The sequence below is a fragment of the Marmota marmota genome, unplaced genomic scaffold (genome assembly GCF_001458135.2).
Source record: "Marmota marmota marmota unplaced genomic scaffold, marMar, whole genome shotgun sequence".
Taxonomy (NCBI): Eukaryota; Metazoa; Chordata; class Mammalia; order Rodentia; family Sciuridae; genus Marmota; species Marmota marmota.
Genome location: NW_025999983.1, coordinates 2,344,850 through 2,359,343, shown reverse-complemented (window position 1 = coordinate 2,359,343; position 14,494 = coordinate 2,344,850). Strand labels below are relative to the sequence as shown.

Sequence of the window (14,494 nt, the reverse complement as noted above, 5' to 3'; positions counted from 1 at the left end):
TGCACTGACAACAAGCACTACATGAGGCATGGGTATTTCCCACTAGGAAAACCGAGGAATTCTCAACTGTCTGTTTTTTTTTTTTTTTTTTTTTTAGTTCCAGGGACCAAACCCTGGGCCTTGCTCTGACGGGGCACGTGCTCTGTCACTGGGCCACTGAGGGGCACCCCAGACTTACATTGCAAATGATGGGCAACTGCTTCAGAGGCCATCACCGCATCACAGAAAGTCAGCACTGTTGTGTGCTCCCTGTGTGTGTGTGTGTGTGTGTGTGTGTGTGTGTGTGACAGCGACTACAAGACAAACACCTGAGTGTCTGTCTGAGGCATGGGGCACCACGCAGGTGAATCCGTGCCAGGGACAGGGTGGTGCCTAGCTGCTGACTCATCAGCCAATTTGAAGAAATGAAGTAAATTATTACTTGCACAATTAATGGTTGAATCACAAATAGAACAAGAATTGCAGAAAATAATTTTGGGACACAAGAGTTCATAACAAGCCATCTACCATCTGGGGCTTTACCGCAGATTCCATTTTTGATGCTGTCTCTTGTGTGAAGGGCACGGCCACACGCTTTTCTGATGTTTGCATCATTTCCACGACTGTGTCATGGAGCAGCTGGCCTGCTCTGCACTGTTGGGTTTTTTAAAATTTAAAAAAAAAAATGCAGCATATGGCATTCTTGAACACAAAGCATCAACTCTAAAAATCACCTTATGATTTCCTTGGACTACCAAGGTAGAGGTGCAGATCATCTTGAGATTAATGATACGGTTCAGCTTTTTTCTGAATTGTGAATCAATCCACTCTCTCACCTGCAGTGTGGAAGTACCTCTGTCACAGAGGGACTGTGAGTGTCAAGTACTGCCCCTAAATAGTGGGTTCATATGGCCCCAGACTTTTACTGTCTAAACTTGCCTTGCTTTGATTCATGGTAGTGCTGAAACATCTGCGGGCCGCTTCTGTTAGGGTTCTATTGTGCAGGGTCTGACCGCATCCTGTGACCATTGTTTCCACTGTAGAGAGCACCTTTCCTGTTGTGTCCGGAGAGTTCTGTGTGTATGAAAGCAGCTCCTTATCTATCCATCAGATCTCCTTTTGTGATGTTATTTTCTGCTCTGCTTTTCTTAGAAGGATGTTTCCCATTCTGAGATCAGGTAACTGAATGTATTTTCTATGATTCAGTTGTTTTTATCTAGCTCCGACCCATCTGGAGTTTGGAATACAAAGTGAGGTGAAGCCACACCCATTTCCTGGCGAGCTTCATGGGGTGCACACACCTCCCCCACGACGATGCCTCTCTCCTGACACACCATGTTCTCAAACACTGCTTCTGAATGTGCAGATCCAGGGAACACCTTGTCTCCGTGAACTCCTGCTGCTGATGGTGGGACCCTTGCTGAGCCCCTGACTTGATGAAATGGCACCCATGAGTTAAGATCTTTTTTTTTTTTACCACATTATAAATATCATAAACTTTGGCTTACTAAGTATTTTAAAATCGAAAATGATCTTAATTTTTGTCAAATTGCTCTTTTCAGAAACCTGTTGAGGCCACCTAGGAGTCGACACCTGCTTACTGCTCGGAGCTTGCTGGCGTCTTGCTGGGATGCTGTTCAACCCTGGCGTCAGCCTTTCCAGGACGGTAGTTCAGCCACCTCCCTGCAGGTGGAAGCCGGCTCCTGGGCAGAGCTGGAAAACCTGGGGTCCCTGTGAACACGGGTTTTGTGGTCTCCAGCTCACTTCAACCCAGGACAGACTGCACCCTGGGGAAGCCAAACCCGGGGCCACACGCACCGAGAGTGGGTCCTCCCGCCAGGGGGCAGCTCCTTCAGAGAGGAATCGGCTCTGTGTGATGCTGGAAAGACGCAGAGGGGTCCTCCCCTTCCCTTGGTTTGTCACTCATCCTAAAGGAAGGCCTTATTTTTCTCAAAGACGACTGTGGCCAGATGTCTGGAAGAATTATTCCTACAGTCCCAAAGAGCCAAGACCAGGAAGACCTGGGTAGAAGCAGGTGTAGGGTTTCCCTTAGGAGGCCTTTGGGGGAGGCCATCTCAGGGTGATGGGGAAGGGGCCAGGTGGGGAGGGATGGTGCTCAAGCAGTGGGGAGAAAGGGGGACCCCAGTAATTGACTAGCACACCAGAAAACAGGTGTGGGGTCACCTGCAGCTGCCAAAGAGGATGAAGGTGTCTAGATGGAGCGTGAGATTTCACGTCAAGACCTGAGTTTCAGTTCACTTTCTGCTAACTACTAGACTTGTGATGTCTCCATCTTATTACCTGTCAAACAGCACGACCATCCCCATTACAGAGAATCTCTGGAAAGTGCAATTATGCTTGAAGTGCTCGGTAAACTTTCAGTGTTATTCAGGAAGCTGCTTAGACCCACTAGTAACTTATTTGTCCATCTGCTCCTTGCCAACCACAGCAGCTACTCCTTTTAGCTTTGTGCTTGGACTTGATTTAATTCCACTTGTTCCCAGACCATAATAAGCAGTAGGCGAGGGTTCTGCTTTCCTTCCCATCCGTCCTCACTCTGAGCAATTCTTGGCAACAAAAAGGGCAACAGTCCCCTCCTGCTGAGCTACCTGAACCCACAACTGGAACACTTCAGTTTATGAGAGGTGATCACTGCCTGTGGCCAGTGCTGGCACGTCACTTGAGAGTGACACTCTCTTAGAGCCACTCAGCAAGGCACACAATCCCCACCAACATGAACCACAGAAGGTCCCTAGGTCTGTACCAGGAAGATGCCCCTGTGGAATGGAGGGATCCACACACCGATACTCCCACACACTCACACCTATCTTTTTTTTTTTTTTTAACCAAAAATTGAACCTGGTTGCTTAATCATGGAGTCACATCTTCAGCCCTTTTTATTTTTTTATTTTGAGATAGGGTTTTGCTAAGTTGCTTAGGGCCTCAATAAGTTGCTGAGGCTGGCTTTGAACTGTGGTCCTCCTGCCTCAGCCTCCTGAGCTGCTGGGGATTACAGGTGTGTGCCCCCACACCTGGCCATTTCTATCTTTTATTCACAGGTTTTGTGTGTTTTCTTTAATAGGGATCGCAATGCTAGATGTAAATGACATTGAATGGTGTAATAAAAATTATTAGGCAAAACTTTTGACTATTTTTAACTACAGCATTTCAATTATCTATATTACATATCAGGAACTACTAATAGATCAGGGGCTTGGGTGTCTGTATTTGTCATCCCCAGCCCTCGGGGAAGGACTTGCCACGTGGCCGGGACTCAGTCAATGCTCCTACGTGAGTGCACCATGGATGAACAGAGAGGGCCCTGGGCTCTGCCCGCAGCTTCTCCTCCACCAGATTTGGTTGGTCCTGTCATCCATTTGTCTTTCCTTGCTCTGGAAAGTGTGTGGTTGTCCGTATTATTATGGGAAATCGAAAGCTGTTCCCAAGCAAGCCACCCGAGCTCTTTGCCTGCAGCGCTGTGTGACCGTCAGTGTGTCTGTCTTCCTGCAGGCCCATGGGGTCTGCCTCGTGCTCTGGGGAGTTGCCTCGCTGGGGCCAGCTAGTTCCAGCTGCCGCCCGTGGGCAGGGCAGGACCTGGCTGTGTGAGCTGGCTTTGCAGGACGGGGATGTGCAGGGGTGCTCTCCGCACCCTCCTCAGCCCGAGTCCTCCAGCGCTAGCCGCCACACTCACTGCTCAGGGCTAGAGCCCCCTGGCTCTGCTGCCTCTCTGCATGGCTCTCCACCCGCTCCCTGACCCAGCTGTCCGGTGGCCCATGGCCTCCACCCACCAAGCATCTCCTGAGTCAGCCGTCCTCCCTGCCTCAGTGGCCACTTGCCTGAGGTGGCCCTGCTCCCTGGAGCCCTGGGCCTGGAGCTGCCCTCTCCCACCTCTTTGCCACAGAATGATCCCCACTGAGACCCCCTGGCTTGCCACTCGAGCCAGGAGCAAGGTCCGGGGGCTTCAAAATGTGGATTCTGCCTTCCCCGAGACCCTTTGCTCTTCACAGTTCATGCTCTGGCCGTCTGAATTCACCAAGTTTCCAAGACACAGCGGACGCCCTGTCCACACCCTGCCCTGCCACTGGCCTCCCCAGTCCACCTCTTCCAGGGAGCCTTCTGACCACACCCCGCCCTGCCACTTCTCCACAGCCAGCCTGCGCGCCCCTTCTGGACCCCTTCCCCTGTGGGCATCACTGCAGCTCAGGGACATTGCTACCCCCCACCCACCTTTCCAGCAGGCCTGGCCTCCTGTGGGCTGGGAAGGGTGTCCCTGCTGACTCTGGTGCCTGGGCCTTGGGTGCCCAGGTGGGCACTGAGCAGGGGTTTCGGGAAGCGCCTGCAGCCTCAGCTGATTCATCAGTGGGACACTGCCGACTTCGCCCCCCGGGTCCCGAGGCAGCGCTGCCCAGAGAGTAGTCACTTCCCCAGGCCAGCTAGGCCGCCAGCCACCCCCTGAAACCCAGCAGGGAAGGGTTTGGCACTGAGTAAGAAAGATGGGTCTCCTGGCCACACTCCCTCCCCTGAACCTACCCTGTGCCTCTCCCGACCTCCTGGACACGGTACTGAGACTCCACCATTGTTCTCAAACTGAGCACAGAGGGAGGAAACCTGAACAGCAGACCCTGGAGCCAAAGATCAGAGGAGACTTAGAAACCCCGAGTCTGCACGAGGCCACCAGTGCGCCTGTGCGAGCGCCTGTCACCTAGGCGGGCTTTGCTCCTCCTTCCCCAGGAGCCAGGTCAGAGAACCCCCCAAGCTTTCTCCTTGTGGCCCGGAGGGAATGGCTGCCTCTCTGCGATTGCTGCCTGGAATTTAGCAAAGGAGCCCCCAAAGCTGAGCTGGTGACACTGAGGGGGCTGAACCCAAACAAGTTCATCTTTATCTGAGAATTTTGCTGATCCCAGGATTACAGAATTTTGATGTCATAAGAGGCATGTTAAGAGGTGGAGCCTAGCAGGGCGCACACCTGTAACCCCAGCAGTTCAGGAGGATGAGGCAGGAGGATCACGAGTTCAAATCCAGCCTTAGCAAAAGCGAGGCACTAAGCAACTCACTGAGACCCTGTCTCTAAATAAAATACAAAAAAAGGGCTGAGGATGTGGTTCAGGGGTCGAGTACCCCTGAGTTCAATTCCTGGTACCAAAATAAAGGGGTGGGGGCTGATGGGAGGAAGTTAGGTCACTGGGGCATGACCTTGGATGGGATATTGGGAACCTGGACCCTTCCTGTCTCTGCTTCCTGGCCACCTCCATTACATGCTCCTGTCATGATGCCATGATGCTTTACTTCACCACGACCCAAAGTAACAGGGCCAAGTGACCGTGGAAGGAAACCTCTGAAACCATAAGAACTTTATTACCTTTAAGTTGATTATCTCAGGTATTTTGTCACAGCACAGAAAGCTAACGGCCATAGCCCAGGTCCTCCTAGACGATGTGTTCACACTGCAGTGAGCTTCTGGGGATTCTGATGGACACTACCATGTGTGTTACTACCTGGAAGCCACCTCTGGACCTCCAGGGTGTGCTGCCTGGCTGCTGTGGGCACCTCTGCAGGGCTCTGTGTGGCTGGCTCTAGAAGTGACAAAATAATTAAGCAAATAAATAAAAAAGAGAACTGGCTTCCAATTGTCCTTGCAGGAACTAGAGGCCCCAGTGTGTGGCAGTGACAGGAAAAGGGGCAGAACTGAGGCCAGCACTCCATCCAGCGCCCAGCCCCCTGCAACCCTGCGGCTGGCCCACTGGGGCAGCTGGGCCAGGGGCTGGAGGACGACGTCAGCCCCGCTGCCCCAGGCTGAGACGGGCTGAGAGCCAGCTTGCTGTGCAGTCCAGGTTCTCAGCCCTGGGACGCTGGCCTCCTTCTGCTCTGTCCTTACTGAAGCCTGGGAGACAGGTCTGCACAACCCAGAGCCTCCACCAGGACTGGAATCCCGCAGGGGCCTGCACCTGGGTCCCCGCAGAGGGTGCCCACTGTTGTGCATCCAGCCCACCCGCCAGGTGCCCCGCTGCTTCCTCTAGTCCCCCTCCTGCTCTCCCCACTCCCCGGGGCTGGGTACCACTGTCCAGGCCCATGTCTTCTGGTGCTCTCAGCCGTGCCTGTGACCTTCAACCCAAGGGGACAGAGGATAGTCCTGGCCCCCCTGAATGTCCGTCTTGCCCTAACTGCCTGTGACCCCCGCTGAGTGCCAGGGCACACCTCCGGGGTTCCACAGGTCTAGGGGAGATCAGCCTTGGTTGGGAAAGGTGACCCACAGGTAGGTATCACCAAGGCAGCTCCAACTGTGGCCCTGGAAGCCCTCCTGGGGAGACAGGTCAGTGTAGCCACTGGGGTTTGAGAGTGGCCCTCCCTCTGCAGACAGTTCCTCGTCCCTGCAGGGCACACCAGAGGAGCGAGCTCAGAAGTGCCTCATACCAGCTAACTCACGGTGGAGAGTCAAAACCAACTCATCAACTTAATGCGGAAAACACAGGCTTCCAGCTGGAAACCTCAGGGTCACCACGCGGGTGCCCACCTAAGGCAAAGCCAGCAGGAGTGGTGAGTGGCTCAGCTGCCCCCTTCCTTGCCCATGCCTCTGGCTTCGCCCTTGGCCATGTGCCTCACAACGGCGGGTCCGAGGGAGTCCTTCTCCACCCTGATCCTGAGTTGGACTCGGAGTGACTTGCCGTAGCCAGGGGACGTCAGCCAAGGGCACCCAACAGGGACTAACAAGCCCTGTGTGAAGGGGCTGGCCCCACCTGCCGCTGCTATGGGAGGGCATGCCTGGGCGGGCCCGCTGGTCCAGCAGGACGATGAGCCACAGGAGGACCGGCACCGTGTCTGAGCTGAGCGGCTCCAGCGGTACCTCAGGCACACCCACCACCCGCCACGGTCAGCCACCCCAGCCTCAAAACCCCTGAGATTATTCTCAGCCGCTGGGTTTTTTAAGGGTATGTTATACAGCCAGAGTTGGTACCTGGGGTGTCCTGATGAATTATTAAAAGGTTTCTTGGTTAAAGTTGCAAGTACCTCTGGAGAGCAGGCTGTGCCTGCCCTAGTGACTCCATGGTGTGTAGGACAGCAGCTCTCAGGCTGTGCCTGCCCTAGTGACTCCATGTGTGTAGAACAATAGTTCTTGGGGTATGTGTAGCCATGAGACATGTCCTCCATTTTATAAAGTAGAAGTGGCCCTGAGCTACTCTTTTTAGTGTAAGTGCTAAGGCAGAATGACTTCGTAACTTGTCTGGGCAAACAGACAACCACCAGATGTTGGACAGACAGAACTTACTCAGTACCACTCCCAGCTGCACAGCACAATCATAAGACACACAAAGTGATAAATTAATCCTGTTAATTAAAAACGATCACCTGTGCACTTAACAAACAGTCAGAAGCCCATGGATGCAGGGACACATCACAAGGTATCTGGGAAACCAGGCCCGCGGGCGTATCAGACACAGCAGACCACCCAATGGTGCAACTTCTTGCTCCTTCACGAGACACGTGAAAGAGCCTCACCGAGAGCTGCAACAGCACACACCAGCCCTGCATCCTGCCAGGCCTTCTGAACATGCCCCAGGGTCTGCTGACAGGGAAGGAATCCCACCCTGCCTGCAGGGCTTCACCTCAGCTCTGTCCCCTGAGGGACTCAGTGTACTTGGAAACCCCGCCTTCTGTCGTCCACCTGGAGCAGGTGCTGCAGCGTGAACAAGCTGCACACCTCCAGCTACTCCAGCGCTGGTGACCCCATCTGACCGCCCACGGTGACTTCTGGCCTGAATCAGCTCTCAGCCTTCTGCTTCTGCAAACCCTGTCCACCTTCTTAGCCATCTGTGACCGACACGTGGCTGTGGAGCGTTGGAGGTATTGGTAAGCACGACTGGAGCGGAATAAAAGCCCTGTGGTGGCCACGATCCCCATGTCAAGTGAACATGATCCCCAGTGAGTGGAGCCGAGAGAAGCCATCCAGTCGGTGAATTTGTCGTTGGTCAAAACCCCTGACCCTGGAAGACACTGATTGTCCCCTCCAGGTTCAGGCAGAGCCGGCCCCCAGAGTGCTCAGCCTTCCTCCCACGCTGGGAGCTCTCTCACTGTCCCTGATGGGCCACCGATCCTACGGGCATGCGTGGGATGTTGCCAGGGTAGGTCTCAGAGGGCAGTGTGGCTCTCTGTTCACATACCTGAGGAGGTGCTCAGCGTGGCCACCCTGGAATGCAGAAGAGGGGACAGGGGCAGAGGGGACCCAGGAGGGGACAGGGAATAGTTACAGCCAAAGAGGACAGGGAACCCATAGGGCCAAGAAGGACTGGGAGTCCACAGGGCCCAGGAGGGGACGGAACCTGCAGGGCCCAGGAGGGGACAGGGAGCAAGGAGGGCCAAGGAGGGGAGAGGGAACACCTAGGGCCAAAGAGGACAGGGAGCCCATAGGGTCAAGGAGGACAGGGAGTCCATAGGGCCCAGGAGGGGACAGGGATCCTGTAGGGCCCAGGAGGAGACAGGGAGCAGGCAGGGCCAAGGAAAATAGGGAGCCCATAGGACCCAGGAGGGGACAGGGAACCTGTAGGGACAAGGAGAGGACAGGGAGAAGGAGGCCCAGGAGGGGAGAGGGAGCGAGTGAAACCACTGGGCTGGCTGAGGAGGAAGTCACTGTGACTCAGGTAGGAGTTTCATCATGGACATGACCTAGTGCTAAATGACCTTGAACTAAAAGCAAGGTCAGGAACATCTCTGACATCACTAAAGAGACATTTTATATCTAAATAGGATTCAAAATAAAAGGCATTTTACGTGGTTACAACAGATGGAAAGAAGAAGGCAGAAGAGGAAGCCCGCAGCCGGACGGCCTCCCGCAGCCGAGCTGGACACCAGCCCATAGGCCAGCGGGAGCCAGGGACCAGAGTGCAGCAGGGCTCTACCTCACAGCAGCAGACCTCAGCCCAGGGAGGAATCGGGTGTAGCACAGTCACCGTTCATAGCCTCTGCGGGCAGTGAGGAGCCCGGGATTCTCTGTCCTGCCAGCCCCTGCTGGGGTCGAGGACAAGCTCGTGTGCCTGTAGTCCAGAAAAACACTCACAAACACCAAGAAAAACTGTTAACACGTTTCGGTGGAGATTAAAGAATCAGCAGTTACCAGGAAGCACCTGCCGGCAGGTACATGGGGGTTGAGGATGTTGTGGGAGAAAAGAAGTCCAGCGCACAGCTCAGGGAAGATCAGGAAACCGCAGAGAACAGCTGTCCAGCAGAGGAACGCCAGGCAACAGGGTGACCAAGCTCAGCAGCGGGAGACTTGCTCTCCTGGTTTCCTGGGTGTCCCTCTGAGCAGGAGCTAGGCAGGCAGGAGGCGGCACCCTCTGGGCCCTGGGACTTCTCTTGTCCACAGGTGGCAGATCTTACTTGGGTTTCTACGTTCCCACCCTGAGTCTCACATTTTACTGCTGGCCCCACGGCAAGGCCACCATGCTCCTTTACTGGGAGAGAGGCCAACTTAGCTGCACCGTGCAGTCTTGTTGAACGTGGAACCTGAGATCGCCACGGTCCGGTCCCCTTTCCCCCAGGGAAGCCTGTACCCCTGCACATGGAGGGGGTGGATAATCCCTGCCTTTTTCAGACATTGCCCCTCGAAAGCCATCTTGGTCTGCCTCCACAGTGGTGGCCCCCACCCTCCCCGGTGCTGGCTTTAACCTGGACTGGTGTGGGTGTGGAGCAACGCTGCTGCAGACCCAGGTGGGCACCGGCGCCCCTTCCCAGAGCTGCCATCTCCTTCCCACGGCCTCCCCCAGCTGGCTGCACACCTACAGGACAGCTCCCGGCACTGCGGTGCCCACGCCCTGGGACACGCGTGAGCGCTGACAAAGGGCTCCTCCTCCACCTCCTGCGTTCCTGGCCTCCAGCCTCCACAGGCACACAGCTTCAGGGCCGGGGAGCAGGCTGCAGAGCTGGGGTTCTCTGTGCTGAGGAGACACAGCACCCCACAGTGCTCCTTCAGCAGCAGTTGTGAAGAGGAGGAGCCCAGAGACCAGGCTGTAGGAGACCATGCTGCCTGAGCGCCCCATGAGTACTCTGGGGGGTGTGACTGAGGCCCTGCCCCTGGGTGGGGGGTCTCTGGGCCCTCTTGCGACTCCGGAGCATCTGGTAGGAGCTGACGGTGCCAGCTGCTGTCTGATTGGGAGACAGTCCCCAGGGCTAAGCAGCAGCAGGGTTTGCAAACCCTGAACTCAGCCGACTCAACGAGCCACGCTCTAGGCCCTTGGCGTCTGCTGCTGAGACGGCTTCAGTTGGCCAGGCAGACCTAACGGGCTTGTGCTGAGTGGTGACCATGAGATTCACACAGAGCCAAGCTTCAGTCCTTGGTCCTCGGTGAAGGCTCCAAGGCCCGGCCTCAAAGATAGCCAAGGCCACGCAAGAGCTGCACCCTGGGGAGAGCGTTCTGGCAGAACTCTTGGTGTCTCTCTGACCGGTGCTCTCAGACCCCAGAGACTGAAAACAGGAAAAGTGGGATCCCCCCACCAGAGTCCTCTGTAGTTATCCACGTCGGCAAATAAGTCACCGTCAAATAGGAAAGCCACATAACGTGTCCAGGGAGTAATAGGAAGGCTTCTCTTTGAAGGAGTCTCTGACCTTGGGTACAGAGGAGTTTTGAACATGGCAGGGGGTACTAGGCAGCGTCCACTGCCTGGCCACAGACAGCCCGAGCCAGGAGGATGGGAGGCCCTAGCTGGGTAGTAGCTGCATTTTCTCATGGATGGTGATAATTAGCAGGACTGCCCATCAGGGCAGGGAGAAGGGTCCTCGTGGGGGTGGGTCTTTCTGAAGAGGGCAGGACAGACAGCCCAACAGGCAGAAGAGCAATCAGAGCAGTGACTGATGTGTTTGGATGGAGGGGGGTGAGGAGACGATTTGGGAATGAGGAAACATGGAATAGGAAATCTAGGAACGCATTCAGAAGCTACTTATGGAAATAAGAACTCCTACTTCAAAGACGTGGGACGTGAGCCAGAAGCAGGCCTGGTGAGTACAAAGAACATGCTTGAAACCCGTCTTTCTACAAAATACCGAACACCCACAGGGACGCTCAGAAAGTGAGGTGCCGTGAGCGCTGTGGAGAGGGGCTGGGGCTTCCCTGGCCTCTCCCTGTGCCCTGCCGGGCCCTCTGCATGCCTCCGGCACCAGAGAAGTGTGGTGTGGCCTGTGGGCGCCAGCTTTGGTTTGAAAGAAAACAGCATGGGACAGGAAGCGGGTCTCCCAGCCCCACCCCTTGCTCCCCGTCCGTCCCCAGCTGCCCTTTCATCCTGGTTGAGCCTCCCTCTCGGCCTCCCCTGCCTCTGTAAGTCACAGCCCTGCCCACTGTCCCCCAGGCAATAAATAGGGCCCTGAAGGGACAGAAGGCCCCCGGAGGAAGCCTCTGCAACTCCCCTTCCTCAGGGCAGGCTGCTGGGTGCCTCCCCAAGGAGGGGCTCGCCCACCAGAGGCACGGACACCTAGAGAGGGCGCCTGTCCTTTCAGCCACGACTCATGTCTTCTTTGCGGGTCTGCATCTGAGAACTCCTCCAGGCTTTCCTGATCTGACTTCTTTTCCTGTTGGGTTTTAGGGTCGTATTTGAATTCCAGGGGTGCCTTCTCCTTCCCCATTGTCCCAGGTCCCCCGGCAGCCTGTTGGCCTGGGGGCTAACCCCATAGTTCCCTCTGGGCTGTTAGGTCTCCCCCTTCCGGGCTCCACCTGCTGCTCCGAGGTCACGAGGTCATCAGGAGGTCCTCACGAGGTCCTCACGAGGTCGTCACGAGGTCGTCACGAGGTCACGTGACTACAGGCCAGGAGCTGGCATTGTAGTGACAGAGCAATCAGCCAGCCCTGCTCAGGGAGTTTACCTGCTCTCAGGTGACAGCCTCTGAAGTTTAGAAACAGCCCTGCTGAGCTCTCCCTAAGCTGGAGGAGAATCTGGGCATGGAACCCACGCTTGCCACGGTGCTCCTTCAGGGGCCTCGTCACCCAGCACGTCCCTCTGTCATCTGGAGGCATCCACAGGAGGATCTCACCTCAGCCCACATAGAACTTCAACCCAGGCCACTGTGTCCCGGGTGCACACCTAGTCCCCGTGTCCCTAGCCTGAGGCCCCTGTGGGGTGGGGCTCAGAGCCTTCTGGGTGCCCTGATGAGCTCCCTGGCCACTTGCTGCCTATCTTCAGCACTCACGGGTGTGGGTGTGGGTGTTGCTCTGAGAGTCTGCATCCTGCCTTGGCCAGATGCGAACTGCTTTTGGTTGACACCTGTGTGTTCCTTGGATGCCAAACATGGTTCCCTGTGGGCAAAGGGGCCGAGAGTCATGAACTGAAGTGTTTCCCCTGTGCTCTTCCAGTCTTGGAAATCAACCAGGGTGAGACGGGAAGCGCCGTCCAGCACTCAGGAGACTTTCACTGTGGCTCTGTAGGAAGCCTGGGCTTCGACACTGCTTAGCTCGCCAGGGGAACTCCCGTCACCAACATACTGGGCTCCTGTGGCCTGGTGGATTCCACGTGGCCATGGCTGGTCACAGCCAGAGCAGGAGGGTGGCAGGCCCCAGGGGGGGTTGGCCAGTCCTGAGAGGTGGGCAGTCAACATGTGACGCCTCCCAGAGGACCAGGAGGACCTGGTTTTCTACCAGGAGGCAGAGCCGCTTGGTACAGGTGCTCCCAACTTAGGGAGCTAGATCTTGGGTGACCCCCATCAGTCTAAATCACGGGAAGCTGCCAAAGCACTGACTGCACCTCACCTGCTCTCAACGCACCTCACTGTGGGGTGATCTACCTGGGAGCCGTAGCTGCTGAGCTCAGCATCACAGAAGGGTTGGACCACTGATTTCCAACCCCAGAAGAGACTCACATTCAGAATTCAAAGAACAGTTTCTACTGAATACCGACTGCTTTTGCACCACCACAATGTAGTGCAGATAGTCCTGGACTTAGCATCCACAGGAAAGAGTAGGCTGAAACACAGCAAGTCGGCCTGCCTGAACCAAGAAACTAGAGCACGTGGTCACGGGAGCGTGGAGGAGAAGACCCCTCCATGGAGCGCTCCCGATCATCTCAGGCCTGATGACCAGCCTGGATGGGTGTTAATGCTGTTGTTTTTACCCTGAAAATGAGGAGGGAGGTTGTTTCTGGATTGCCCCCAAATTGAATTTTAAATTAAATTCTTAAAGTTAAAATTATAGTATGGCTAGGACTTACCTCAAAATCTGGGGCTGTGGGGGTGGGCATGGGGGCAGGAGGAGGCAGAGGAAATAGCATAATAGAACAAGACTGGCTTAGCCAAGGGCTTTTGAAGTCATGTACCTGAAGCAGATCTCAGGTGGCTACTAAACCCTCTTCTGATTATGCTTACAGTTCCTATAAGACTCAGTTATTTTAAAACAAGGATCTAACCACTCAAGAAGTAAGTGTGGTTATAGATCATTGGTAGAGACTGACTGTTTAAATATTTCTGATATTAAAATCCCTCCGAGGACACAAGTCACTTTGTGTGTGTGTGTGTGTGTGTGTTGTGGTACTGGGGATTGAACCCAGGGCCTGAAGCATGCAAGGCAAGCACCCTACCAACTGAGCTATACCCCCAGTCCATGACTCACTTTTAAAGTTGGTGCCAAGATGTGGCTCTGACCCTGGGCAAACAAAGCAGCTTGCCATGTAGGTTCGGGGACCATGCTCACACCAGCCGCACAGCTGGGCAAGGGGCACAGCAAGTCCCTGCAGCATGTCCCCCTTCCTGCCACCAGCTGGGCCACCTCCTCGCCCATGTCCCTCCCCTTCCAGCCCTGGCTCTACTCCAGGAGCTCTAAGTCCTCTGCTGCTCAGAGCCTGCTCTGTCTTTACTTTCAGAACACCTTTTCTCCCCATCCCACTATGGAACCAGGTCCTTATACAGCTGACCCTTCCAGACGCCCGCAGGTCATAGGCCACAGGAACCGTCTCCCCATCCAGCCACACGCCCTTCTCCACTCGTGGCTTTTTTTTTTTTAACTTAGGTGCAAAATAAATTTTAAAAACTTAGGTTTCTGCCTTTGATTCTTATTTATCTCAGATAAGAAACCCCTGGACAGGGCTTACGCCCCGCATGCCTCTCCTGACAGGTAAGGACATTCACAAAGTCCTTACAGTTTACAGCGTGTAGCCAGGGAGGTAGAAATGAGTGTGATTCACACCTGAGGAGGGAGCAGGTGGGAGGGAGATGGAGCCTCAGAGAGGCCAGGTGACCTTCACTAGGCTGTCAGCAAGAGGCCAAAGGGGGCACAGAATCTGGTCTTCTGGCTCTAAATCCTCTTACCTTCCACTGCACGTCATCCCCAGCATGCTCTGGGTCAGTGGGGCCAAGCACCACAACAGACATCTGCTGACCATGGATGAATTTCTAAAGTTTGGAAGAAGAGTTCAAAGCTCTAGAAACTGCACCTATTTAGATGTCTATTCCCCAAATGAATTTATTATTTATTAGAGTAAAATGGTTTTAATCATAGTTATTTGCAGATGAAGCCCCATTGTTTAGAATAAACATTAATTCTGGAGGATTG

General features: G+C 54.9%; 1 protein-coding gene across 8 annotated transcripts in view; it reads right to left on the bottom strand.

Moving 5' to 3' along the window:
* Rps6ka2 (ribosomal protein S6 kinase A2) overlaps positions 1-14,494 on the bottom strand; it is a 297,075-nt gene that overhangs the window by 168,649 nt on the left and 113,932 nt on the right. The window lies entirely within an intron of this gene.